Consider the following 26969-nt stretch of genomic DNA (forward strand, 5'->3'; position numbering starts at 1 on the left):
GCTGAGGAACCTTCTCATCCTTCCTCAGTTTTGGTCTATTGGGTCTTGTTTACACTGTGTTAGAATGGAGTGTTGCAAAACTGCAACTCCCAGCATGCCCGGACAGCCGAAGGCTGTCCGGGCATGCTGGGAGTTGTAGTTTTGCAACAGCTGGAGGCACCCTGGTTGGGAAACTCTGCTCTAAGCACAAGGGGGAGATTTAGTAAAACCTGCGAAGAGTAAAAGTTGCCCGGTTGCCCATAGCAACCAATCAGATGGCTTCTTTCATTTTGCAGAGGCCTTGTTGAAAATGAAAGAAGCGATCTGATTGGTTGCTATGGGCAACTGGGCAACTTTTTCTCTTCACAGGTTTTGATAAATCTGCCCCACTTTATGTATCTGGGCCTATTATGGGCTGCCAACAGCGCCGCACCTTGTCTGCAGGTAACACGTGAGTATTGCACCGCAGTTTGGTGTGAAGGCCCACTTAGTTCTACCTTACCGGTGGATTCCCTACCTACCTACTGGGGCCTTACCTAATAGGAGATGGGAAATGACCTAGGAACCATCACCCAATCCCCCAACCCTTTCCTCCCAACATACTTACCTACTCCCTCATACTATGCAGGGCACCAGCCAAGGTGGGGGGCATTATTTGGGGCACTGAGGGTAGGGAACAAGTAGGGGGAATCTGACGAAAAAGTGTGGAGCCCCCATCTCATTCATTTGAATGAGCTGACCTGCGCAGAGTAAAAGTTGCCCGGTTGCCCATAGCAACCAATCAGATGGCTTCTTTCATTTTGCAGAGCCCTTGTTAAAAATGAAAGAAGCGATCTGATTGGTTGCTTTGGGCAACTAGGCAACTTTTCCTCTGACCAGGTTTTGATAAATCTCCCCCACTTCATGTATCTGGGCCTATTATTGGCTGCCAACAGCGCCGCCCCTTGTCTGCAGGTGTGTCACAGTTTGGTGTGAAGTCCCACTTAGTTCTACCTTACCGGGGGATTCCCTACCTACTGGGGCCTTATAGGGCATGGGAAATTACCTACCAACCATCACCCAATCCCCCAAACCTTTCCTCCCAACATACTTACCTACTCCCTCACACTATGCAGGGAACCATACAAGGGGGGCATTATTTGGAGCACTGAGGGTAGGGTACAAGTAGGGGAATCTGCCGAAAAAGTGTGGAGCCTAATATGTTTGTTATCTTGCAGATTCTGTGGAAACGAGTCATGGTTGGAAGAAGACTTCATGGTGGTCTGAGCAAGTCAGAGAAAATATGGTGACTGACTACAAGAAGACGCCCCCTGGGAGTCAGTAGATGTAACTGCACTGTAATTACTTCGGCTGGGTTAACATCACGTTTCCTACATACGGTGACCGAGTCCGGCCAGGAGATGGAAAAACCGGCCACTGCCGTATCCCAGCCCCCATCTCATTCATTTGAATGAGCCGACCGGAGTCTGATAGTCCGGTTTTGTGACCGGACTGAAAACCATAGTATACCTCCGTTTTAAGTCCGGTCACAAAACCAAATATGGGGCAAAAATGAGCCGACCGGAATCACTATCTGACTCTGGTTGGCTCATTCAAATGAATGAGATACGGGCCGGGTCCGGCTGGGATACGGGAGCGCCCGGTTTTCCCATCTCCCGGCTGGATCCGATCCCCGTATGTAGGAAACGTGTTGTGAACCCAGCCTTATACAGTCTGCAGCGCTTGTTTAGAGCCAGGGTCACCGCTTTATATGGGGTGAGATTTATCAAAACCTGTGCAGAGGAAAAGTTGACCAGTTGTCCATAGCAACCAATCAGATCGCTTCTTTGATTTTTTCAGAGGCCTTTCAAAAATGAAAGCAGCGATCTGATTGGTTCCTCAGGACAGGTATTGATAAATCTACCCCATGGGCGTTTATTGGGGGATATTGGTCCAGGTCCTGAGCTGTGTCCAAGGCACTGTATTTCTAAGTCCTTAGCCTTGGCAGGTGCACATATAAACACTACTGTTTTGCAAAGTTTTTCTATGGTTTTATAGGTTTATTGTATGACTCAGGTTCCAGACTTTTTTGTCCCTTTTTATATTATTGCTTCGTATTGGGCGTGACATCAAATTTTTTTTTTTTTTACATGTTTTTATATTCTGTTGAAATACATGCAAAAAAACACCTTAAATTAAGTTATAAAACAGATCTTGTTTTCCCCGACTCTCCCCACGTGCGGCACTTTGTGTGTCTGACTTTTGCCCATCATTACATTCCAGTCTCTTTCTTTCTTGGATCTCTCCAGGTTTCTGCTTCATTTGCCGTATACACTTGACACTGGGCTGCAGGTCTCGGAGGGGGCTTGTTGGCATAGTGTGTAGAGTTTGTTATGGCGCCTATTACCGTAGACGCACGTGTTCATTCCAGAGTGTTAAGATACTACAGAGACTGGCTAACTGCTGCTCTATAGGGGAAATAATTCTTATTGCCTAGAAATGTCTCCATTACTTACTATACAGAACATTTAGCCTTGTGTGTAACCATATACTTAGAAAAACAGAGCTAATTTTTTTCCAAAAACAGCGCCACACCTGTCCTTGAGTTGTGTATTGTATTACCACTTGGCTCCATTGCTTTCAATAGAACTGAGCGTTGCAAGTTCTGTTTTTTTTATTCTTGATAAGCCCTTTAAAGGTGTTATCCGGTGCAAATATCATATCCCCTAGTCACAGGATAGGGGATAAGTGTCTTATCACAGGTGGGGACGACCTATGTGAACCCTCATGATCCCTTAAATGGAGCACTGTCTGCTTCTCCACAACACTGGCCCCCACCAGCCAAGATGGCCAGCTTGTGCTTAACAGTGATGGCCCGATCACGGTGGGGTCTGTCCACTGCAATCCCCTGTGATATCCTGAGCGGGTCCGGCTCTCGATGCTCAACTCACCAGTCCGCTGCTACTCCCCTGAGCACTCTGGCCCTCGACTTTGAAGATGGTGTGGTCGTGCTGAACAGTGATGGCCCACTCTGCTAATCTTTGGCTAAGATGGAACCCCATGAGCCCAGGTGATGGCTGGAGTGCTCAGAGGAGTAGCAGCAGACTGGTGATTTAAAGGGGTACTCCGCCCCTAGACATCTTATCCCCTATCCAGAGGATAGGGGATAAGATGTCTGACCGCCACGCCCCTCCCATAGACTTGCATTAAGGGGACATTGTGTGACGTCACGAGGGGGTGGGGCTGTTATGTCACAATTCTCTGGCCCCTGCATCGCCAGTCATCAGCTCGCTCCGTGCACCAGATGACAGGGGGTGCTGCAGGAGAGATCGCGGTAGTTCCCAGCAGCGGGACCCCCGCGATCAGACATTATATTTGGATATGGGATAAGATGGCTAGAGGCGGAGTACCCCTTTAAGTATTTAGAGCCGGGACCTGTTCAGGATATCACAGGGGATCGCAGCGGACAGACCCCACCGTGATCAGGCACTTATATCCTATCCTGTGATTAGGGGATTAACCTTTTAATGTAAGCTGCAAGTGGAAAATACAGGAAGCGAGGAAGTGAGGATAGCTGAGGAGGAATAAAGAGTAATAGTAGCGCCGATGAAAGTAAGGAAGTAAGGATAGCGAGGAAGTAAGGATAGCGAGGAAGTAAGGATAGCTGAGGAGGAATAAAGAGTAATAGTAGCGCCGATGAAAGTAAGGAAGTAAGGATAGCGAGGAAGTAAGGATAGCGAGGAAGTAAGGATAGCGAGGAAGTAAGGATAGCTGAGGAGGAATAAAGAGTAATAGTAGCGCCGATGAAAATCGACCTGGTGTCATAAGAACCTTGTGCTACACCACGGTACAACTGTGTATCTTCATATATAGAAAACAGTAGATTGAGGGGTATTCAAGCTTTTTTGTTGAAATACTTTGCCATCCACCTTATTTATCTAAAAGGTTTTTACCTGCAAAAATAGTTATAAAAATGTCTAGAAGTATTGGAAATTCATATTCATATTTCAAATTGATATGGGAGTTTCCTATTACCTGTATAGATTGAGAGTAAGATGATGATAATCTAGCAGCCTTTGGCCACCACTAGGAGGTTCTTAGGAGCCCATTGTGTGGGGATAGTGTGATGAGGGCAGATGTTATTACTGTATGGGCAGAAGGCATTAACCCCTTGTGTTTGTGACGCCAGGGCATTGCTTTACCTCTACACCACCGTATGGCCGCTGGATCCTGGTCTAGGCACGGGGCAAATAATGACTCCGACGCCAAGTTATGGAACAACGGCAGCTTTACTGAGGCAGACAGATGGAATAGTCTTTACAGCTCAGTTAGGCCCAAGGAGGTGACCAGTGACTTCAGAGACTGTAGGGCTCGCTAGGACTTGTAGTGGATTTTGGACAATTTGCGGCAGGCTCATGCTGACTTTATACAGACTGATCTTGACTGACTGGACTAGGACTGACTAGACAGACTTCCCCCCATATGTAGCTTACCGGGTTTTGACTTTCACCTGTGGGGCACTGGATTGGTAGAAGCGTGGTTGTATGGTAGGCCTTGGGTCTCCTCAGGACACCTGACAGGTATTGACTTCACTGTAGCTCAGCTAAGACTCAACTGACTAGCTAGCTCATCCCATGGTTTATATGCAATGTATCTATATAGAGAAAAAAACAGCAGAGCTTCTCATGGGATAGTAGTCCTTAAGATATGGATCTATTCTTAAGTGCTGGTGGGACAATAGGGGCAATCTCCCTCACCTTTTGTGGTTGTGTGCAAGACACAACCACCTATGACAGCATATGGTAACAGTGCAGCCACCCCGGTATCGGCAGTCAGGAAGCCTTGGCCGATTGTAGAAGCATCAGATGAATGGGTGTAGAAAATCCACAAGGTCTCGGCGCAATCTGTTAGGTAAAATCACAATGTGTGATGTATAAATAAAAAGTCCATTTAATGTAGTGCCAGACAAAAAAAACGCATTTTGAGGCCTAACCAGCCTCTTTCTCAATGTTACAATGTCATAGGCCAGTTATATGCCATTGTAACAGTGAGAAAGAGGCTGGTTAGGCCTCAAAATGCGTCTGTTTGTCTGCCACTACAATAAATCGACTTTTTATTTATACATCACACATTGTGATTTTACCTAACGGATTGCGCCGAGACCTCGTGGATTTTCTACACCCATTCATCAGAGGGTTTATATGGGGGAGACTTTGGAGGGGTTCCATAGGTCACCCTATAAGTCACCTGATCACTGGTACATTCCTTGGTTACAACACTTAGTAACAGCATTTAAAAGTACATAACATCATATATACATTACATTAGATAATATAGGCACTTATTAACCATTTAACATACTCAGCTTAAGGGAGGACTCAGGGGACACTGCAATAGAGTCCGCCAGACAGGACAGCAAGGGTACAGGGGTGCAACTTCTGTACTGGGCCACCACAATTGCATACTATTTATACACGGAAATAAAAAATGACATCATGCAGTAACTAGGAAAACAGATTTTTCAGGAGCCTAGAGGATCTTACTGCTCAGGCACAGACATACGAGGGAAGAGTATACTCCAAACTTTTGTAAGAGCAAAGGGACACGCCATGCCCCTAACCACACCCTCAGCCATGCATCTAACCACACCCTCAGCCATGCCCCTAATCACACCCTCAGCCATGCATCTAACCACACCCTCAGCCATGCCCCTAACCACACCCTCAGCCATGCCCCTAATCACACCCTCAGCCATGCATCTAACCACACCCTCAGCCATGCCCCTAACCACACCCTCAGCCATGCCCCTAACCACACCCTCAGCCATGCATCTAACCACACCCTCAGCCATGCCCCTAACCACACCCTCAGCCATGCCCCTAACCACACCCTCAGCCATGCCCCTAACCACACCCTCAACAATGCCCCTAATCACACCCTCAGCCATGCACCTAATCACACCCTCAGCCATGCACCTAACCACACCCTCAGCCATGCACCTCATCACACCCTCAACCATGCCCCTAACCACACCCTCAACCATGCCCCTAACCACACCCTCAGTCATGCACCTAACCACACCCTCAGCCATGCCCCTAACCACACCCTCAACCATGCCCCTAATCACACCCTCAGCCATGCCCCTAACCACACCCTCAGCCATGCCCCTAACCACACCCTCAGCTATGCACCTAATCACACCCTCAGCCATGCCCCTAACCACACCCTCAGTCATGCACCTAACCACACCCTCAGCCATGTCCCTAACCACACCCTCAACCATGCCCCTAATCACACCCTCAACCATGCCCCTAACCACACCCTCAGCCATGCCCCTAACCACACCCTCAGCCATGCCCCTAACCACACCCTCAACCATACCCCTAATCACACCCTCAGCCATGCCCCTAAACACACCCTCAGCCATGTCCCTAACCACACCCTCAACCATGCCCCTAACCACACCCTCAGCCATGCACCTAATCACACCCTCAGCCATGCCCCTAACCATACGCTCAACTATGCCCCTAACCACACCCTCAGTCATGCCCCTAACCATACGCTCAACTATGCCCCTAACCACACCCTCAACCATGCCCCTAACCACACCCTCAACCATGCGCCTAACCACACCCTCAGCCATGCCCCTAACCATACCCTCAACTATGCCCCTAACCCCACCCTCAGTCATGGGGCAATTGCCCCCCCCCCCTCCCCAAGGGCCCTCCCTGCCACCATTCCAAGTGCTGAGATTTTCCATGCTGACATTCCCCGTGCAAATATAGCCTGATAGTTCCCCTCCCGAGATTAGACTCTAAATCCGCCGCTGGTCCAACTGCCCACTCCAGCCACTGTGACACCCGCTGAATTGGTGGGACTAGGAGTACCAGAGGAACCTTCCCTACTACCATGCCCACCCCGGGGCACCGGACCAGAAAGTACTAAGCAGCAGGCACTGGGCAATGTTAAAATGGCTGGATATGCCATAATTATCAGATAGACCGGTATCCGAATTTGGTGACTTCTATCTGGATAACAATGTTAGCCTGAACCCCACTCAGAAATCTGTGGTGGCCATGCAGGTACCACAAGATTCCCATAACATTCTATAACCTATTCCATACAACTCCATATGTGACCGTGTGGCGTTTTCTCACAGTTGGCGGCATTTACACACATAGAGGTTTGTGGCGTCGTAAAATAAACTTCTCAGTATTGTAAATGACCTTCGCTATGCTTGAACACACATGAGAATGAGGAATCCTATCCTCTCCATTATGAGCGGAGGTCGGGGGCCTCTTGTTTTTAAATCCACCGTAACCGGCTATGGAGGTCACGTGGGCCATTTTTACATAGCGGCTGCTGTAAATGATCTGTATACAGGAAAGCAGAGAGCGGGGAAGGTTTATAGTCCCAACACGACAGGATTTATTATAACTAGAGTCATGGTTGTTTAGTTTTTTCTCTCCATATTATGTATGTATTCATCGCTCTGTTTTGTATTACGCTGACTGTTCCGCTGTAGAATGAGTCATTTGTACTTTACTACTATCCCAAAGGTATGCAGGGGAAAAACAGCGCAAAGCGTAAAACAGAAGAGACAGCTAAATAAAAGGAGGTAACGATATAGATGTAAAGGGAAAAGGATGGCAGGTGGACACATGGGAGGAATACAGCAAAATAAAAAATAAAAACTTGACTGCACATCCAAAATAATAGACCTTCACAGAGCCTCAGCAGGAGGGCACACATTACTTGATAGTTACAGTTCAATAGTTTTACCATGGGAAGGGCAACACAAGAACAGTCTATCCAGCAGTGGCGTATGTAGAAGAGAGGGGGCCATATAGCAAAGGTCAAAAGGGCCTCCTAATTTGGTGTCTGACCTTGACCCCCTCCCCCCCTAGAACCTTTGTGTTTCATTACCCAATAGTCGATTTCCCCTTAAAGGGTTATTCCGGGCAAAAACATCTTATCCCCTATCCAGAGGATAGGGGATAAGATGTCTGATCGTAGGGGGCCTGCGATCTCCCTGCAGCACCCACATTCCATGCGGGGCTGCATCTCCAGTTTCAGAAACCTCCAGGTTTCCGGGACTGGGGACGTGACTCCACGCCCCCTCCATTCATGTCTATGGGAGGGGACGTGACAGCCGTCACGCCCCCTCCCATAGACATGAATGGAGGGGGCGTTGCATCACGTCCCCAGTCCAGGAAACCCGGAGGTCTCCAAAACTGGAGACGCAGCCCCGCATGGAATGTGGGTGCTGCAGGGAGATCGCGGGGGGTCCCAGATGCCCGGAATACCCCTTTAAATTTGTTGACACCACAGATAATAGACAATAGAATATTAGGACAATAGGAATAAAACCGAGGGCCTTATAGCAACCACATGGTCTGCCGTAATGTTATGTACACCCTTGCTATCCAGAATGGCAGTATCTTTAACTCTTTACAGTCTGCAACTTTCTACATGCTGCTCCTTTTTATTTTTTCATTTCCACCATCGTAGCACAGGGACGCCTGGACTCGTGGCTTGTGCCGCACTCCATGCAATGGTGCCTGCCCTGCACTAATTTATGGCCACCATCCCACACAGAGGGGTGACATGTTAGTATTGCCTTTTGGCTAAGATCAAGTGAAGTATCTGTTCTTATCAGTTCATATCAGTGGATCGGGCACCATTGATGTGGGACTGGTGAAGATGGGTGCTGCATGGAGGATGCAGGTGTACCAGGGCATTCCGGGGCTGGTTCTGAGGAATCAGCTCAACGGCTGCCCCAATGTGACCTGTTCCCTCCAGGTCTCGCCATGAGGCTGGGAGGGTCTAGAGCCAAGGTACTTTAGTGCCTCGGGGAGTAGTGACCCCAAGGTGCCGAAACTCACTGGGTGTACTGGCTTACTGAGTTGAAGCACTGGCACCATGAACTCTTCACCTTGTGCCACTCACCTCTTGATTCCCGGCCTTCTGGCTAGGATCAGAGAAATTTTTATAGATCCGGCCGGATGTCCCGGCAGTATATCTGTGTACATACACTTATTTATTTATTTTTGTCTCACTGTGTCACTTTTTGCATGTTGTGTGTTCACAGGATTTGTCAGCATGCGGTAGCCCTTCTGGGTGTCCCTCTGGCAGTCTAGGGGAGGTGTGTGTGGCTATCAGGTTCTGTGCCTCCCTGCAAAAAGCCCGGGTTCACCTGCATGGGCAGATACCTTGGCTAACATCTAGGGGGATGCCGGGAGCATTTGTTGTCCCTTAGTAGCTTTGGCGAAAAGGGACATCGAACCTGGAACCTTTCAGGTAACTTTTGGTCCGGAGGCGAAGGGTAAGGTTTGATGTCAGAGAAGAGCTTGTGATAGACCGCATCCTTTGTGCACCTTTGTGTGTAACATGTTTTGCATTTTGGGTGATACGAGAGAAAGTTCCCCGGCTCTTAAAAATTAAAATAAAAAATAGATAGCATTGTCCTACTTGAATAGTATAGGGCTGGTACTTCCCTAAGAAGATTATGTAAATGGTGATGGTGCTGGCCACATCACTACCTGCATTATCATGGGACCAGCCTTCCCACCACCTCTCACGAGCATCAGCCGCAGCACTGTTACTTGGAGCATATGTAGGAAGCGGCAACGCCATACACCTCCTCTCCTCCCCCTCACCTTTTATATATACTGTACTGAAGTTTACTTTTTACCACCTTTGGGACCCTTAAGGGGGAAAGTGGCTACAACATGCTTCTGATTAAAGGAGAACTTTAATTTACCTTCCGCTGTTGTCCTGGTGCCGCCGATATTGTCCTGTCCTCAAGCTCGGTCTTCTTCTGGCTTTGTTGCCCTACAAATCACACTGAGGCTAATGGCTGGCTGTAGGGATGTCCCGCTAAGCCAGTGATAGGCTGAGCGGCAGTGTCAAGTAACAGACCCTGGGCCCGGCCTTCTTTCTGGTGCCAATTACATGACATTGCCATTCAGCCTATCACCTTCCAGAGTGACATGACGGGCACCAAAAGCAGGAAGAAGACTGGGGCCAGAGGATGAGACAACAATATCGGTGGAACCAGGGGAGCAGCAGAAAGTGAGTTAATGTTTCATAGAACAGTTTTTTTTTTTCTATGCACACTATGGCGGCACTTTAATTCACTATCCAGTTGTTCATTAATGTATTTTTTTCTGGCCCCATGAAACCAGTACTGAAGGTCATGATGGTAGGGGACCCCATTCCACCAGGGCCCCTGTGCACATGTTGCACATATGTGATGTCAGTTTTTGGTCAATACATAGGTCATAACATAGGCCACTGTAAAGAGAAGAACATTGTTTAGTAGTGGACACAGATGTATGTGAGCTCTACCAAGAACAACACGTATAACAAAGAGTAGAGAAATAGTGACATCACATGTGGGGTGTTATTTACGCTGGACCAACGTGATCTGCTCCACTACAAACAAGTACTGTTGTTAAACCCAATAGAGGATGGTTCTCGTAAGGACCAGCTGCAAGCAAAATGAAGAAATACAACAAGATAATGGGGTATCTAGTGACATTAAAGCAGTGGTCTCAAACTTTGGCCCTTTAGATGGTGCTAAACTTCAACTCCCAGCATGCCCGGACAGCCAACGGCTGTCCGGGCATGCTGAGAGTTGAAGTTTTGCCCCATCTGAAGGGCCACAGTTTGAGACCACTGGGTTAAAATAATGAAAAAGCAGCCAATTCTCTATCCACTTGCTACAGAACTGCCAAAGATACACAAGGAATGGAAAATCTAAAGATATGACCTATATACTTCAGGTTTCATGGTGGCTGCCAGAAATTGCAGGCACGGAACAAGGGGGAGTCACCTGACCATGAGACAGGACGGTCACATCTGGTTTTTGGGGAGTCCATTGGAATATGGCAATAGAGACTGGTGCTGCAAAGAGCTGCATCTTTTTACTTTGCTGTCTCCCTGTTGGAAGAGGCTCTCTCTTAAAACATTCCAACAATGGGAAACTTGAGGAACTCATGCACCAAAGACGGGTGACAGGCCAACTGTTGTCTAAAGTATCACCACGCTGGACCCTGCAGCTCTCTTGCTCGCTCTCTCCTTCTCACAATGGGAGGCTGTTCATACATAGAACAGTCTCTGAGTGGTCACCCCCAAGTTTCGACCAGGCGTGCCAATGCAACTATGTCAGCTACTGCCTCTGCTTAGCCAGGCCTTTCTTCCTGTGAAGCCCAGTCCCACAGCTGTCTTGAGTAACCAACACATCCACTGAACCCCAGACTGAACCCCTGCACCTTTAGACTGGGGCAAAGCATACACCAACCACCCACGATTGGCTTTTTTCCCACCGGCGCTGCAGATAATGCACTGGAGGGAAAATGAACACCGGATGATTGGACCGGCAAAGACAGGGGAATGCATCTTGCTGCGTTCCCCTGTCCGGAGATCACAAACAATGGACATTGGATGATGCACAACTGATGCCAACTAATGCACTTCTGGCATCAGTTGTGGCAATTTTCTTCCAGTTTCGCCAAAGCCGGATATATGTGACTCTAGCCTAAGCAGGAATGGCATACATAGATGAAAGGGGGCACCATAGCAAATGCCAAAATTGGCTTCCTATTATGGTGCCTGATTTACCGCCCCAGGGCAGAAAGGTCTGGTATTTATTTCCATTTTTCCCATAAAACATTGGTCATTCCCCCCCTACATAAATTTTCTGGCAGTGCAGTTCCTTGGAGAGAAAAGTTCTACACAGTTTCTTACCAATAGAAAAATGAATGGGACCAACCAGGACAGGGACCCACAGCAGCTACATGGTCTCATATGGTACAAATACCCATGCTGAGTGGGTAATACACACACTGGGGGAGATTTATCAAAACCTGTGTAGAGGAAGAGTGGAGCAGTTGCCCATAGCCTACCTCAAACAGAAGAAGCGCTGTGCCATGGGATTGGCTTCGGGAGAAAGGCTGTGGCAGGGGGTACATGGAAGGTAAGTATAGAGTTTTTTTTATTCCCCCCCCCCCCCCCCCCCCCAGGCTGAGCACATTCTTAGAAAAAAATCTGTATATTTCAGAACACCTTTTTTTCTTAAATACTTGTTAACTCTTTGTGATGCTCAGTTGTAAAGAATGACATGGCTGTGAAGGGAGGGTGAAGGGTGAAGGGTGAGGGTGAAGGGACTCTATCAATACTCTGAGGAATTGTCTCTCTCTCTCCAGGGTTTATTGTTTGGATTCCTGATGAGCTTCACAGGCTCCTCAGATGTCTACACGACCACCCACATGGCTGTTGCTCCTCTAGGGATCAGGCAGGATTCTACTAGGAGAATGCTAAGACTTAGATCTTTCTGTAAATACCATCAGGTCAAGTCCTAAGGTCTTGGAGGAAATTGCACGTTAACTGCAGCACAAATCTCCGTCAGCACCGGATTTGCTCGGACATGTTCTGAAGGAGCCCACTTGATCTTCGGTGTTTGTGTTTTTATAGTCAATGATAACATCATGTTGTTCCAGAAGTCTGGGGTTTGTTGTATTATTTCTGTATGTATATCAAGAACTGAGAGAACATATAATCATCGTGTCATGATGGCGCCCGGGGAAACGTCTTCTGAAATCTGAAATTCCCCACAAAGGATCAAAAACATACAAAAACTGTAGAAATACAGAAAGAATAAAAGCTAGAGAAGAAAATCCATGTATCAGGGTCTAATACAAGGGCCATAACATTGTAGCCACCTCCATTTGTAGTGGATTATTGCAACTTTTGAGCATATGATCTTTGTTGGATTTATGTCTTTGTTACATGGCCTGAAACTTAAGTCGGGCAATACTGTATTGATAATATTGACAAAAATAAAGTTGAGCAAGTCAAGCCCCCGATCCTGGGGTCAGCACTAATTAACTCCTTGGGGGGGACAGGGGTGTATATATTAGACAGCCGCTGTATAATGTATAGTGTGAAATGAGTGATTCTTGCTATCTTGTCACTGGTCCAGGCCTCTTCTTGTGTAGCTCCACCCTCTTGTGATGTCATCTCTTGAGGTGGGGCTATAAAAGTAGCCAGGAGCAGCGACCGGATGGTAAGTATCAATTTCTTTACTATATATATTATACAGACATATAAATGGCTGTATAATGTATACACCCCTCCCCCCAAGGAGTTAACTAGCGCTGCTCAGCAGCGCTTACTAACTAATTCCTTTCACTCAGCTCACCAAGATGTTACAGTAAACCAGCAAATTCACTAGTTTACTATAACAAAAGAGTTAAGTTTTACTGCCGGTAGTTCGCCGCGAACCAAACTGTCTCCAAAAGTCCAATGAGCCGAACTTTCGAAAAGCTTGCTCAACACTACTCAAATATATTGAAGACTTTGTCTGGCATTTATCATTGTAGTGTAAGTGATGTATTTTTCTACACCTTTTTTTGTGTGCTGATAATGTGTAGGAGCACCAAATTTGTTAAATGGTCACAGAGCATTTGATAAATTTTGTGCAGGTCACATTTTCTGAAATTTCTCTCTTCACATACACCAAAAAGTTGGGGCTTGTGTAGTTTTAGAGACTTTTCAGTGGTTTTGCACCTTTTTGGTGTAAAAAGGCGCAGTTCATAAAACCCTTCCATATCATGTGTATTGCCAAAATCAGTGGATTGCAACTCAAAATCAGCAGAAATTTGTAAACCAAAAGGCGAAAATAAACCCTGCTTGCGCCTTTTCAGCGCCTTTTCTACACACAAAAAACACTCTAAAGACAATGATAAATGTTGACCTTCATCTATAAAAATAAGTTATTTCTATTGAAGACATATAATATTTGGACAGCTCATTATTCATGTAACAGCTGCATACACTTCCATTACCATGTGCTGGCACTATGCTTGTAGCTGCCAAAGTGACAGCTCCACACCAGATCCAATAGCAGACGTATGGTCATTTGGTACACCGCCATATAAATAACAGATCGGCTCTCTTCATAGATTGGACTTTGTTGACTTCTGCTCCATTGGCATCCTTTTGACATTTCACGCCATGGTAATGTAATGCATTCAGGAGACATTTCTGGATGACATCATCATATATGTGTGTACATTACTGTGGTATGGTTTTGTGATTACTAATATTGCAGAGCGGACTAATGGAAAACCAATGGACATCCTGGACCAAAGCCATAACACACAGTGAGCTAAGAGCAAAAATACCATATGTGACAATGAACATATATTAATGGAATGATACGTTGTGTTTACGATACTTAAAGTGTACCTGTCCTTTCAAAAGATTTTTTACATTAACCCTTTAGAGTGGTGACAACAAGATTTTTGGGCTCTCACTGCAGTCATTGAGCCCATGAGAGTCCCCTGCATGGTGTACAGCTATTTTTCGTTCTATTCATATCAAGGGGTGGGACCAGAGTTGGGCTGTGTGCCAGTACTACACACACAGGTAGTTCTTTTCCGTACTTCTGTGGTCAATCTCAGCCCAGGACAGGCTCTTCTCTGCTATACTATGGCACAGTGCTGGGCTGATGCTTTACACATTACAGAACTAGAAAGCATGTGGAGGGTGAATAGGCGACTGATGCACTAAGTTTGCACGATGCTCTTTGAGTAGAAAGTAAGAAACAGCTGCAGGATCATAACAAGGTAATTAAGAATCCATCAGATGGAGGTAAAAACAAACAGACAACAAGCGCTTCCTTGTGCGGGATCACCATTATCAGGTAGAGGTACGTGGATAAGGAAACGTGTTCACCTGGGGAGGTTGTGCAGATTCAGGCACAAAAACACTTACAAGGGCATTTCAAGGAGAAATGAGCTGCTGCGGCTTCCCACACCGAAGGCATCGGCGTTGAAAACGGGTGAGGAAGAAGACTGGAATTGGACCTATGGTTCCCGATCTTTGCTGATCCTACCTACTGCTAGCAGCGTGGACACCACTTCCTGATTCCAGTCTTCTTCCTCAACCGTGTCAGATGGAGGTGGACTTAATTTTAATAATGGGAGTCATGGGTGGCATTATACAGTCAGGGGGTGTCTCAGGGAGACAGCAGAGAAAGGCTACTGCCGAAGAGCATCCTGTTTGATCCAAGGTTATGAAATAAAGCTCCTTATACTTCATCTTGATTGGTGAATGCTATGACTCTTCTCTATATTGTTCTTTGGACCTCACCCGCCATGTGCACAACCTATAACGGAAGTGCGGACCTACCAGTATACTTGATTTACTGAATTTCCAGACAAATTATAAACCCTCATATTTCATAATAGAAGGCCATTTCGAGAAACTGTAAAAAGGTCTGTGATCAGGGCACCATAAACTATTCAATGCCAATAATATTATTATTTTTTTTTAGATCAGCCACAGTTCTTCTTTAAAGGAAAGTCTTGATTTACCTTTGAGGAACAGTGTGAATCATCTTTAGAAGGTAAACAAGCTCAGCCTGTAAGGACACAGTCAAGTCTTTCTTTCTCACCTGCACAGAGCACATGCTAAGCCCCTCCCTCACTTCCCGTGTTCTGTCTTGATTTAGCTGTTACTAGTGACCGATTTCCCCTGACAGGGAGTGGACAGAAGATTGCAAAGAAGTAATACACCTAGTGGCCAAGACTTTAAAGATGTAACTACGCCTCCTCATACCTATTCATAAGTCTTCCCTGCACTTAGCTCAATCCTACTCAGAACCCTCACTCTTGCAAAGTAACACTGCAAGTCCACCATGCCAAAGATGTCACTGCGGAAGTGTTGGTAAAATTATATTTTGCTATCTTTGTTCCCTGTATTCTTATATATCTATATATTGTCTAACTAATGATGGTGTCAGGTGGTTTTTATTCCTAGCTTCAATTAACTTTCATCTTAGCTCCGGCCAGCGCCCAGTGATGCTTGGAACTCTGCAAACTGACCTTGGATAGTAGAGTAATGAGATGTACTTACTTTTATTAGTTTTAAGTTTCTATTTTCTCACTGCGTAGTTATAAATGGCAATATGGCACTTGCTTCTTGTGACACGCCCTATTAAAATCGAAACTAGCAAGTGGCCGTGAAGGTACTGAAGCCTGAATGTGCTGGTTTGCAGAGCAGACACTAAAGTTCTTGACCAATGAGCTGACAGCATTACCCACTTATCAGTTGTGATGTAACTGTTACTTGCTTTGATAAAAGTTGTTGAATGCCTTAGCTCGGGAGTTGACTGATCTCTGGAGGCAGTGGAGGCCTATAAATATTTATAAAGAGGAGTAATGCAAAAAAAAAAAAAAAAAACAGTTAGGGGCTTTATGCCCAAAAGAGGTGAGTGGAGTAAGCGTGTTAGGGTCCCATCCTAAATGAGACCACCTCTGCGTGGTGTATGGGGAACGTTTTAGAGAAGAAAGCTGTCCAGCACCATCGATGGGTAGAACCCACTCCCCCCAAAAAAAAAAAATTCCGGCTTTATTGAAGGTTGCATAAAAAGGTTCAGAAATACAGGATAAAAGTTTCTAACGCGTTTCACGCCACTGACTTCTATCCTGCATTTCTAAACCTTTGTACGCAACCTTCAATAAAGCCGGAATTGTTTTTTCGACACATCGATGTAGAAAAGTCTCTAACGCGTTTCACTCCAATGGCGTAAAACGAGTTAGAGATTTTTATCCTGCATTTCTGAACCTTTGTAGACAACCTTCAATAAAGCCTGAATTGTTTTTTTCTACACATCGATGGTTCTGGACAGCTTTCTCCTCTGTTGCATCTTAGTTAAAGCCGCGGGCGGTGCCGGTGGGTCGGAGCACAGGTGTGTGCATTAGAGAGGGTAAGCTGTTACCTGATCCTACTACATGGGGAATGTTTTGATCAAAAAGTGTAATCAAATATGGAGTGCTGCTGAAAACTTTTTTTTGTGTATATTATAGCAGAACTAGTTCTATGATGCAGGGTAACGACCCCAGTGCTCCAAAGACCCTATTTGCATATTTCTAATAAGATTTCTCAAAAACTCATCATTTTAAGGGGAACTCCGGTAGAAACAAGTAGAAAACAAATGTTTTCAAATCAACTGGTGCCTGAAAGTTACATTATTTACAGATTTGTAAATGACTTCTATAAAAAAAAAAAAGATCTTTCCAGTAATTATTAGCTGCTGTAAAAAACTTGAGAATTTGTGAATTTCTTTCCAGCCCGACCACAGTGCTCTCTGCTGACACCTCTGTCCATGTCAGGAATAGGCATAGGCCATATTCGAATTCGCGAATATTCGCGAATATATGGACGAATATTCGTCATATATTCGCTAAATTCGCATATTCGTAATATTCGCGTTTTATTTTCGCATATGCGAAAAAATCGTGTATGCGAAAATTTGCATATGCGTAAATTTGCATATAAAGAATTAGCATGAGCAAAAATTCGCATATGATGATCACTGTGATGTGTACTGTGGAAAAAAAAATAACGAATATTCGTGATTATGAATATATAGTGCTATATTCGCGAATTCGCGAATATGCGATATTCGCAAATAAAATTTGTATTGCGAATATTCGCGAGCAACACTAGTCAGGAACTGTCCTGATTAGAAGTAAATCCCCATAGAAAACCTCTCCTACTCTGGACAGTTCCTGACACGGACAGAGGTGTCAGTAGAGAGCACTGTGGTCAGGCTGGAAAGAACTTCACAAATTTCTCTGTAGTATATCTGTAGTATACAGCAGCTGATAAGTACTAGAAGGGTTGAGATTTTTAAATAGAAGTTATTTACAAATCTGTTTAACTTTCATGCACCAGTTGATTTGAAAAAAAATGTTTTCCACTGGAGTTCCCCTTTAAGTACCATAGTGATCTGCTCAGTAATGAGCTTACTGCTGTGGCAGCTAACAGGACCAGAAGTCCAGGACATAAAAGGCCTATATGAGGCCGGATCGCACTGTGGCACCAAATACAATTTGGTTCTGGCAACATTACGGACTTGGCTTTTTGGGACATTTGAAAAAGCAGAGAAAAGCACCTTAATTTGTGTAACACCAACAAGCAGATTTACACACAAGGCTTTAATGGGGTACTCCGGTGAAAACCTTTTTTCTTTTAAATCAACTGGTGGCAGAAGGTTAAACATATTTGTAAATTACTTCTATTAAAAAATATTAATCTTTCCTGTACTTATTAGCTGCTGAATACTACAGAGGAAATTCTTTTCTTTTTGGAATGCTCTATTTATTTATTGTTGTCCTTAGTAAGATTTGAACCCAAGTCCCCAGCACTGCAAGGCAGCAGTGCTAACCACTGAGCCACCATGCTGCCCTTAGCATACATCTGCTGTGCATGGTTGCTAAAATGGACAGAGATGTCAGCAGAGAGCACTGTGCTCGTGATGTCATCAGTGTTCCAAAAAGAAAGGAATTTCCTCTGTAGCATTCAGCAGCTAATAAGTACTGGAAGGATTAAGATTTTTTAATAGAAGTAATTTACAAATATGGGAGAACCCCTTTAATAATACAATGCAGCTTCTACATCCAAACACATGAGACTGGATCTGCCTTGTGGACGGAGTTCTCTGTTGTTGATGGGACAGGATCCCTCTGCTTGGTTGCACATAGCTAAGAACTAGGTGTCTAAGGATTGGACCCGACAAAGCAAAGATCCACGTGATGTCTCATTCTATCCAGAAAGAGGAATTTAAAGGGGTACTCCACTGCTCAGCGTTTGGAACTAACTGTTCCGAAAGCTGGAGCTGGCGCCGGGAGCTTGTGACCTCATAGCCCGCCCCCCTCCATGCAAGTCTATGGGAGGGGGCGTGACAGCAATCAAACTAGGGGGGGGGGGAGTACCCCTTTAACCTGTTGTCGCCACAGGACAAGTATGAGTAAGCTCATCCAGCAGCTGTCAACAGTGTATGAAGAGGGCTAGGGACTTGTGCACGTTCATACCTAGCAGCCGGGTGCCGCCACTAATAGCTGACACAGAGGCTATTTTAACTGTTTAGATGCAGCTGTCAAAACTGACAGCAGCATTTAAAAAAGTAATGGTGCACGTATATCATGGTATAGAGGCCAAATCTCTTACCCACTACAAAAAGCAGGGAGGAGATCGACTACTAAAAGTACAGAAATGTGAGGGTGAGTGTAAGTTAACAATTAGTGGGGGTGTCAGGAATCGGACTCGGACACCTACTGATCTAATATTGATGACCTCCCTTTGCTCACGACCTCCGCAGTTCTTCTCTGTCCTTAATATTTGCGATCGTTCTTATTTACGAGCGACTATGGAAGTAAAGCATGTACCACGGAAATGGAGAAATCCCTCTTCTCATCTGACACCATTTATCCAAGTAATTGATGTTTTTCTGTTCCAGGACGCTTTGTGTATTATTGAGTTAGAGGAACGTCATGATGTCATTCGGCCTCGGCTTTAATCAGAAGTAACAGTCGGAGGGATGCAGCCGAGCGTGCGCGGAGATTATTTACACACCGCGGGAATGTGCGTCTTATGTCAGACTTTTACACAACTCTTTACAGCACATTCCCAAATTGGTTCCACAAGACGGGATTCGCACAAGGGACTATAGTTGTATATTTAATGGGAAACTGTTGTCGGGCCCCTCGAAAAATCACAGAAAATCAAATAAATACTTTTCACGTGTTTACGTTTCTTTTCAATCTGAGATGTTTGATAAAGAACAGAATAGGGTCTGAAATCCTTCCATGTTCTTCTATTAGTTAGTAAGGATGATAATGTCATATGAGGAAGTGATGTACTTATGGATAACAGGTTGTTTAGATGCAAATAGCTGTTTCTAGGGTCACTATAAGGGCCAATTAAAGGGGTATTCCAGGGAAAAATTTATTTTTATACATCAACTGGCTCCAGAAAGTTAAACAGATTTGTAAATTGCTTCTATTAAAAAATCTTAATCCTTCTAATAATTATCAGCTGCTGAAGTTAAGTTGTTCTTTTCTGACAACAGTGCTCTCTGCTGACATCTCTGCTTGTCTCGGGAATGGGTAGAAGAGGTTTGCTATGGGGATTTGCTTCTACTCTGGACAGTTCCTGAGACAGAGAGCACTTAGAAAAGAACAACTCAACTTCAGCAGCTCATAAGTACTGAAAGGATTAAGATTTTTTAATAGAAGTAATTTACAAATCTGTTTAACTTTCTGGAGCCAGTTGATATATATATAAAAAACTTTTTCCTGGATGACCCCTTTAACCCTACAGAATTTCCGCCCGGAATACAGCCATCCCGCTCATCATGGAGATTAATATTAGTGAGCAGGGCAGAGCCAATGGGACTAAGGGGCAGGGTCATTGGTGCAGATAGTCTCCTCCTCCAGTGCAGTTAATAGTTCATTTGCATATTACAAGATTGGGCTAAATCTCAGGAGTGGCTGAACGGATTGGAGTAAGGAAGAAACTGTTTTAGGCTGGGTTCACACTACGTTTTTGTCATACTGTTTTCAATCCGTTTTTCTAAAGAAAACCGTATGGCAAAAAAACGGATGGAACAGTATGGACAAAAGTAAACCGTATGCATTTTTAAACAGTATACTGTTTTTAAAAGTGCATACAGTTCCGTCCGTTTTTATAAAAAAAAAAAACGTATGCGGTTGCAGTACGGTTTTTAAAACGGACTCAAAACCGTGGTTGACCACAATTTTGTCTCCGGTTTAAAAACCGTACTGCAACTGCATACGTTTTTTTTTAACATTGACGTCAATGGGAAACGCACATGTATACGGTTCCATACGGGAAAAACGTATACGTTTTTACTTTGCACATGCGCATTTGCATCCTAAAGTCCCCACCCAAGACCCCTCCCATTAAAAATGGACAAAATTTTCAAAAACTTATGGGTTTTTTTTCCATAAAATCTGACGGAACTGTATGCACTTTTAAAAACAGTATACTGTTTAAAAACGCATACGGTTTACTTTTTTCCATACTGTTCCATCCGGTTTTTTGCCATACGGTTTTCTTTAGAAAAACGGATTGAAAACAGTATGGCAAAAACGTAGTGTGAACCCAGCCTTAGGCTGGGTTCACACTACGTTTTCTCCCATACGGGAGCGCATACGGCAGGGGGGAGCTAAAACCTTGCGCTCCCGTATGCCTTTCTATGCGCTCCCGGAGTGAAACGTTTGGTCCGGTCGGCTCATTTTTGCGCCGTATGTGCTTTTACGACCGGACCTCAAACCGTGGTTGACCACAGTTTTAGGTCCGGGGGAAAAGCGCATACGGCGCAAAAATGAGCCGACCGGACCGAACGTTTCACTCCGGCCGGCTCATTGAAATGAATGACACACGGGAGCGCATACGAAGGCATACGGGAGCGCGAGGTTTTAGCTCCCCCCTGCCGTATGCGCTCCCGTATGGGAGAAAACGTAGTGTGAACCCAGCCTTACTCAAGATCACTTACACTAACCTCCTGTAAATTCAGATTAGTGTGTTAGATCCATCTGTCAGTTTCCCCTTACTTATGTAGCAATGGGGTTCTTAAATCCTTTTAAAGGGCTGCTCCGCCCCTAGAAATCTTATCCCCATATCCAAAGGATAGGGGATAAGATGTCTGATCGTGAGGGTCCTGCAGCTGGGGACTCCCTTGATCTCTGTGCAGCACCCGGCGTTCATTTAGAGTACTGGATGTGGGTAGCGGGGGTTGTGATGTTATGGCCACGCCCCTCGTGACATCACGCCATGTCCCCTCAATGCAAGTCTATGGGAGGGGGCGTGGTGGCCACCACGCCCCCTCACATAGACTTGCATTGAGGGGGCGTGGCCATGACGTAAAGACCCCCGCAGCCATGACAATGACAACATGAGTTCCAAACACAGACCCAGATGGTGGATATGGTAGGTAACATTTAAGACATTTTGGATAGTCTTACGCTGCATCCTCTCACCCAAAATCAGCTGTACGTGTAATATCATCTGCACCCTGCTCAGTAAAGACAGTTAACCGTAACCTGACGTTGGTGTGTTCATTTACTCCCAGTGTCTGGCCCAGGAGAAGCTGTCCCCAACCTCGGACCGTGTATAGGATAACGGTGCCCTGGCGTCACAAAGTAATAAGGTATTTCTCCTAGCACCGCCGTGGCTACCACACTTGTACATAGGGTAAACAGAACCCCACTGGTTCTACAAAAAACAAGTGATGCACGATGCCCCAAGTGCCCTTGATTCCTTTCCTGTTGCATTTGACAGATGTTATACCCTTTATGACATCTGTATAATGTTTTGTTATCGGTTTTTCAATATAAATTTATTTGATTGGAAAAACCCATAAAAACAAAGGTTAAGAAGCAGGTATCTGTATTCATCATAATGGTTGTTCAAACCAGTCCTCTGACCTCTCAAATCATAGCCATGTTCATATATCAAAGGTCTGCGCCTATGGTAAATTATCTCCCAACTTGTAGTTCTCCAGTTGTTGTTGTTGTTCAAACCACAATGTACATACGGCTGCCATCAGAAATTTTGGGGCCCCTTACACAGCTCAAGGCCTGGCTCCTCACCCCCTCAACCTGTGGCCCACCCCAAGCCCACGCTCAGGGTCCTCCTGCTATCTTCCAACCATGACTCGTCTCCACAGAGTCTGCCAGACAACATACTTTTTCAGTACATTTTCCACCTGTCTTCTTCTCTCAGTGCCCCCAAATAATGCCACCTTGGTGCCCTGCATAATATGAGGGAGTAATTTAGTGTGTTGAGGGGAAAGGGTAGGGGGATTGGGTGGTGGTGGGTATGGTCATTTCTCCTCCCCCAGTAGGTAGGGAATCCCCCTATAAAGTAGAATCCCCGAGTAGGTTGGTAATGTCCCCAGGTAGGTCAGAATGCCCCTAGTAGGTAGGTAGGTAATGTTGGTAGTGGTCCAAGGTAATTGATGCCCCCAGCAGTAGGTAGTGCCCCCAGTAGATAGTGGCCTTAGGTAGGTAGTGCCCTCATATTGGTCGTGGCTTCAGGTAGGTCATGCCTCCATTGGTAGGTAGTGCCCCCCACGTTGGTAGTGGTCCTAGGCAGGTCATGCCCCCAGAGGTAGGTAGTGCTCCCAGTAGGCAGTGGCCTTAGGTAGATAGTGTCCCCATGTAGGCTATGCCTCCAGCACTAGGTAGTGACCCCAGGTATGTGCACTTCTATGCTCATTACGTATATTACGTACGCTATTGGCACACTGTATGTACAGAAGCAGGAGATCTCTGTATAAACAGTGGTCTTCTGCTTCTGTGCTGCGGCTGCCGCAGGGGGTGCGGGAAGGGGCCTGGGCCCCTTACTGTGGTACTGGATTTACCCCCCTGACAGGGGGCCTGAACATCATGTTTTCGTGCATGCTGACTATTGATAGTTTCAAAACAGCTGGGAAGCCATGAGTTGAAGACCACTGTTTACGGCTGTACATATCTCCAAAAGTCCACCTCTTTTTCCAGGACCTGTTCTCAATTCGCCTACAGATGTGTCGCCCTTTACCGTTTCGTACATTTCATTAAGGACTTTCATTTCCAAGAGGAAAGGTGAGGAAGGAACGTATCTGGTATATCCTATGCACTATGGTACTTGTTTTCGGAAGCCATTTATCATTGCAAAGTTGAGTGGTAGTGGAACTAAACATCAATATATCCCGTGTAACGTATCGTTTGACATTGTTAAACATGGATCTAACTAGGAGGGTAGCAGGCATAGTTGTATGGGCAAAAAAGGAGAGTTGGTATGTGTTACGTCCTTGAAGTTATATTTCACCTAAAGTGGTACTTCGGGATACAAAAACTTATCCCCTATGCAAAGGATATAGGATAAGTGTCTGATCACGGGGGGTCCAATCGCTGGCACCCCCTGGCTCTCCTACTATGGCAACTTGTCTCCCAACCTGTAAGTCTCCAGTTGTTGTTGTTCAAACCACAAGGTACAAATGGGTTGGCATCAAAAATGTTGGGGCCCCTTACACAGCTCATGGCCTAGGCCTCTCTGAGCCCCCAGGTCGGTCATAGGCAATGCTCCTAGTAGGTAGGTAGTGCCTCTGGTAGGTAGTAGGTAATGCCCCCAATAGGTAATGCCCCCCAGGTAGGTAGGTGGCATGACCCTGGTAGGTAGAGCCCCAATATTGGTAGTGGTCCAAGGTAATTCGTGCCCCCAGTGATAGGTAGTGGCCTTAGGTAGGTAGTGTCCCCAGGGCAGGTAGGTAGTGCCCCAATGTTGGTAGCGGTCCAAGGTAAGTCATGCCCCCCCCAGCGGTAGGTAATGGCCTTAGGTAGGTAGTGCGACACTGGAAGGTAGTACCCCAATGTTGGTAGCGGTCCAAGGTAAGTTATGCCCCCAGTGGTAGGTAGTGGCCTTATATAAGTAGTTCCCCACCTTAGGATAGGGGAGAAGTTTTGGCATCCCGGAGTACTCCTTTAACATAGGATATGTTGATATTGGGTGGTCATCTTTAATTCACCCCAGAGCACAACGTTCTAATGTTCTCCAAACTGTGACCCTCTAGATGTTGCAAAAGTACAACTCCCAACATGCCCGGACAGCCATTGGCTGTCCGGGCATGTTGGGAGTTGTAGTTTTGCAACATCTGCAGGGCCACAGTTTGAAGATCACTGATCTAAACATCAGATCTGTAACTGTGAAACCACATGACTTCTTCTGCTGGACATGTGTTTCCCCGTAGATCCCTCATGTTGTGTACAGGACAAGGGGCTGTTTTTAATATTGCTAGATAAGGATTGTACCAGATGTTCCTACAATTGAATCCCGTGAAATATATTTCTGTTTCCTGCTGGGACCTACGAAAAAAAAAAAAGTGGAAAATAAAGTGGAAATATTCTTGGCCTTTGTGCGTCTTTTTTCCAACACATCGGTGAAGCTACTGGTGAAGCTATCACAAGTCATGCTTAGCTGCTTCTGGACAACTTCAGCACACATCATCAGACCGTGAATTCGGGTAGAAGAAACAGACATGGTCGCACATCTACAATCTTGTATAATGATCTGATTGCTTCTCAGCATAATTTCAAAAACCAACAGGTTGTTAGTATATACGTTTTGATCAAAAAGTACAAAGCCCACTCGCCACGTCAAGGCCACATATTTAGAGTGGGTCCCTAACGTCCCTAGCATAAAATGACGTAGCACTGGGCGGCGACCACCACCGCCGTGACACCAGTGCCCACAGGGGGAACGACCCACTGGCAGAGCGGCATCATCAGACCATAAACAAACTTTTAAAAGAGAAGCTGCACATTGTCCACCAGGGCGTGATGTGGTAAAAAAAAAAAAAAAAAAAAAATTAAATAAAAAGTCAGCAATCTGGTAAAAGGAAACAAAAGAGCAAACACGTCAGAAACCCCAGAAACGTCTGACTACAGATGGGTACTCTTCCTTCTGGAGGTAATGCTGGTTTGACTAAAATGTCTTGTCTTGTTTCAAGGCTCTTTACTGGGTCAGACATTGACTTACAGGATAGTTACCTATAGGTGGCGTTAGAGAACTTTCTTCCTCCTGAAGATCTCATTTGCATACTGTTTTTCCCAGAGAGCATTGCCGGGGTTATAAATCTCTCTATGTCAGCTGGAAGTCTCCACAAGACTTCATGTAACATTCAACATAAGACCTTTCTGACTTAAGGAGTAGGACTTAAAGGGGGGGGTAGGGGTAGGGGTAGGGGTAGGGGTAGGGGTAGGGGTAGGGGTATTCCGCCCCCTAGACATCTTATCGCTTCTCGGCCTTTTGGTTAAGATCAAGTGTAGTATCTGTTCTTATCAGTTTTTCATGCCGGTGTACCGTAACGCCGGTATGGGGCTGGTGGGGATGGGTGCTGCATGGAGGATGCAGGTGTACCAGGGCTTTCCGGGGCTGGTTCTGAGGAATCAGCTCGACGGCTGCCCCGATGTGACCTGTTCCCTCCGGGTCTCGCCATGAGGCTGAGAGGGTCTAGAGCCGAGGTACTTTTGTGCCTCGGGGAGTGGTGACCCCGAGGTGCCGAAACTCACTGGGAGGATAGACTCACTGAGTTGAAGCACGGGCACCATAATCTCTTCACCTTGTGGCACTCACCTCTTGATTCCCGGCCTTCTGGCTAGGATCAGAGAAATTTTTATAGATCCGGCCGGATGTCCGGGCAGTATATCTGCACACATTCACTTATTTATTTATTTTTTTGTCTCACTGTGTCACTTTTTGCGTGTTGTGTGTTCACAGGATTTGTCAGGATGCGGTAGCCCTTCTGGGTGTCCCTCCTGGCGGTCTAGGGGAGGTGTGTGTGGCCATTAGGTTCCGCACCTCCCTGCAAACACCCCGGGTACTCCTGCTTGGCAGGGTACCTACCGTAATCGGCTCTGCGGGCAGATACCTTGGCTAACGCCAAGGGGGATGCCGGGAGCATTTGTGGTCCCCTAGTAGCTTCGGCGAAAAGGGACATCGAACCTGGAACCTCGCAGGTACCTTTTGGTCCGGAGGCGAAGGGTAAGGTTTGTTGGGGGGCCTCTCTCCTATCGGAGAAGGGCTAGCGATAGACCGCATCCTTTGTGCACGTTTTTTTAGTGTAACACGTTTGCACTTTTTCTTGCACTTTGGGTGAATCGAAAGCACGTTCCTCGGCTTTAAAGAAAATAAAAATCTTATCGCTTCTCTGCCTTTTGGCTAAGATCAAGTGTAGTATCTGTTCTTATCAGTTTTATCGGTGGCTCAGACACCATCGATGTATGACTGGTGAGGATGGTGCTGCGTGGAGGGGGCAGGAGTTCCGGGGCTGGTTTTCAAAGGAATCAGCTGAACGGTTGCCCTAATGTGTCCTGTTTCCTTCAGCTCTCGCCATGAGGCTGGGATGGTCTAGAGCTGAGGTACTTTTGTGCCTCGGGGAGTGGTGACCCTGAGGTGCCAAAACTCACTGAGAGGATGGGAAGCACTTGAACCATATCTCTACACAATGTGGCACTCACCTCTTGATTCCCGGCCTTCTGGCTAGGATCAGAGAATTTTTTATAGATCGGGGCAGTAAACCTGCACACATTCACTTATTTATTTTTGTTCACTGTGTCACTTTTTGCGTGTTTTGTGTCCACAGGATTTGTCAG

General features: G+C 45.9%; 1 long non-coding RNA gene and 2 pseudogenes across 2 annotated transcripts; all 3 read left to right on the forward strand.

The window, feature by feature from the left end:
* Positions 1–333: 333 nt before the first annotated feature.
* Positions 334–19659, forward strand: LOC130275370 (uncharacterized). 2 transcript variants are annotated; one of them, XR_008844747.1, is made up of 4 exons: positions 334–430; positions 15302–15373; positions 15479–15693; positions 19271–19659. It is a non-coding gene; the product is annotated as an uncharacterized LOC130275370 (long non-coding RNA). The 2 variants fall into 2 exon arrangements; XR_008844746.1 differs by having other exon boundaries at positions 15509–15693.
* Positions 19660–25607: 5948 nt separating this feature from the next.
* LOC130277929 (U2 spliceosomal RNA) lies at positions 25608–25717 on the forward strand (annotated as a pseudogene).
* Positions 25718–26515: 798 nt separating this feature from the next.
* Positions 26516–26617, forward strand: LOC130277851 (U2 spliceosomal RNA; annotated as a pseudogene).
* Positions 26618–26969: the final 352 nt, after the last annotated feature.

Source organism: Hyla sarda, chromosome 6, assembly GCF_029499605.1.
Source record: "Hyla sarda isolate aHylSar1 chromosome 6, aHylSar1.hap1, whole genome shotgun sequence".
Lineage (NCBI taxonomy): Eukaryota > Metazoa > Chordata > Amphibia > Anura > Hylidae > Hyla > Hyla sarda.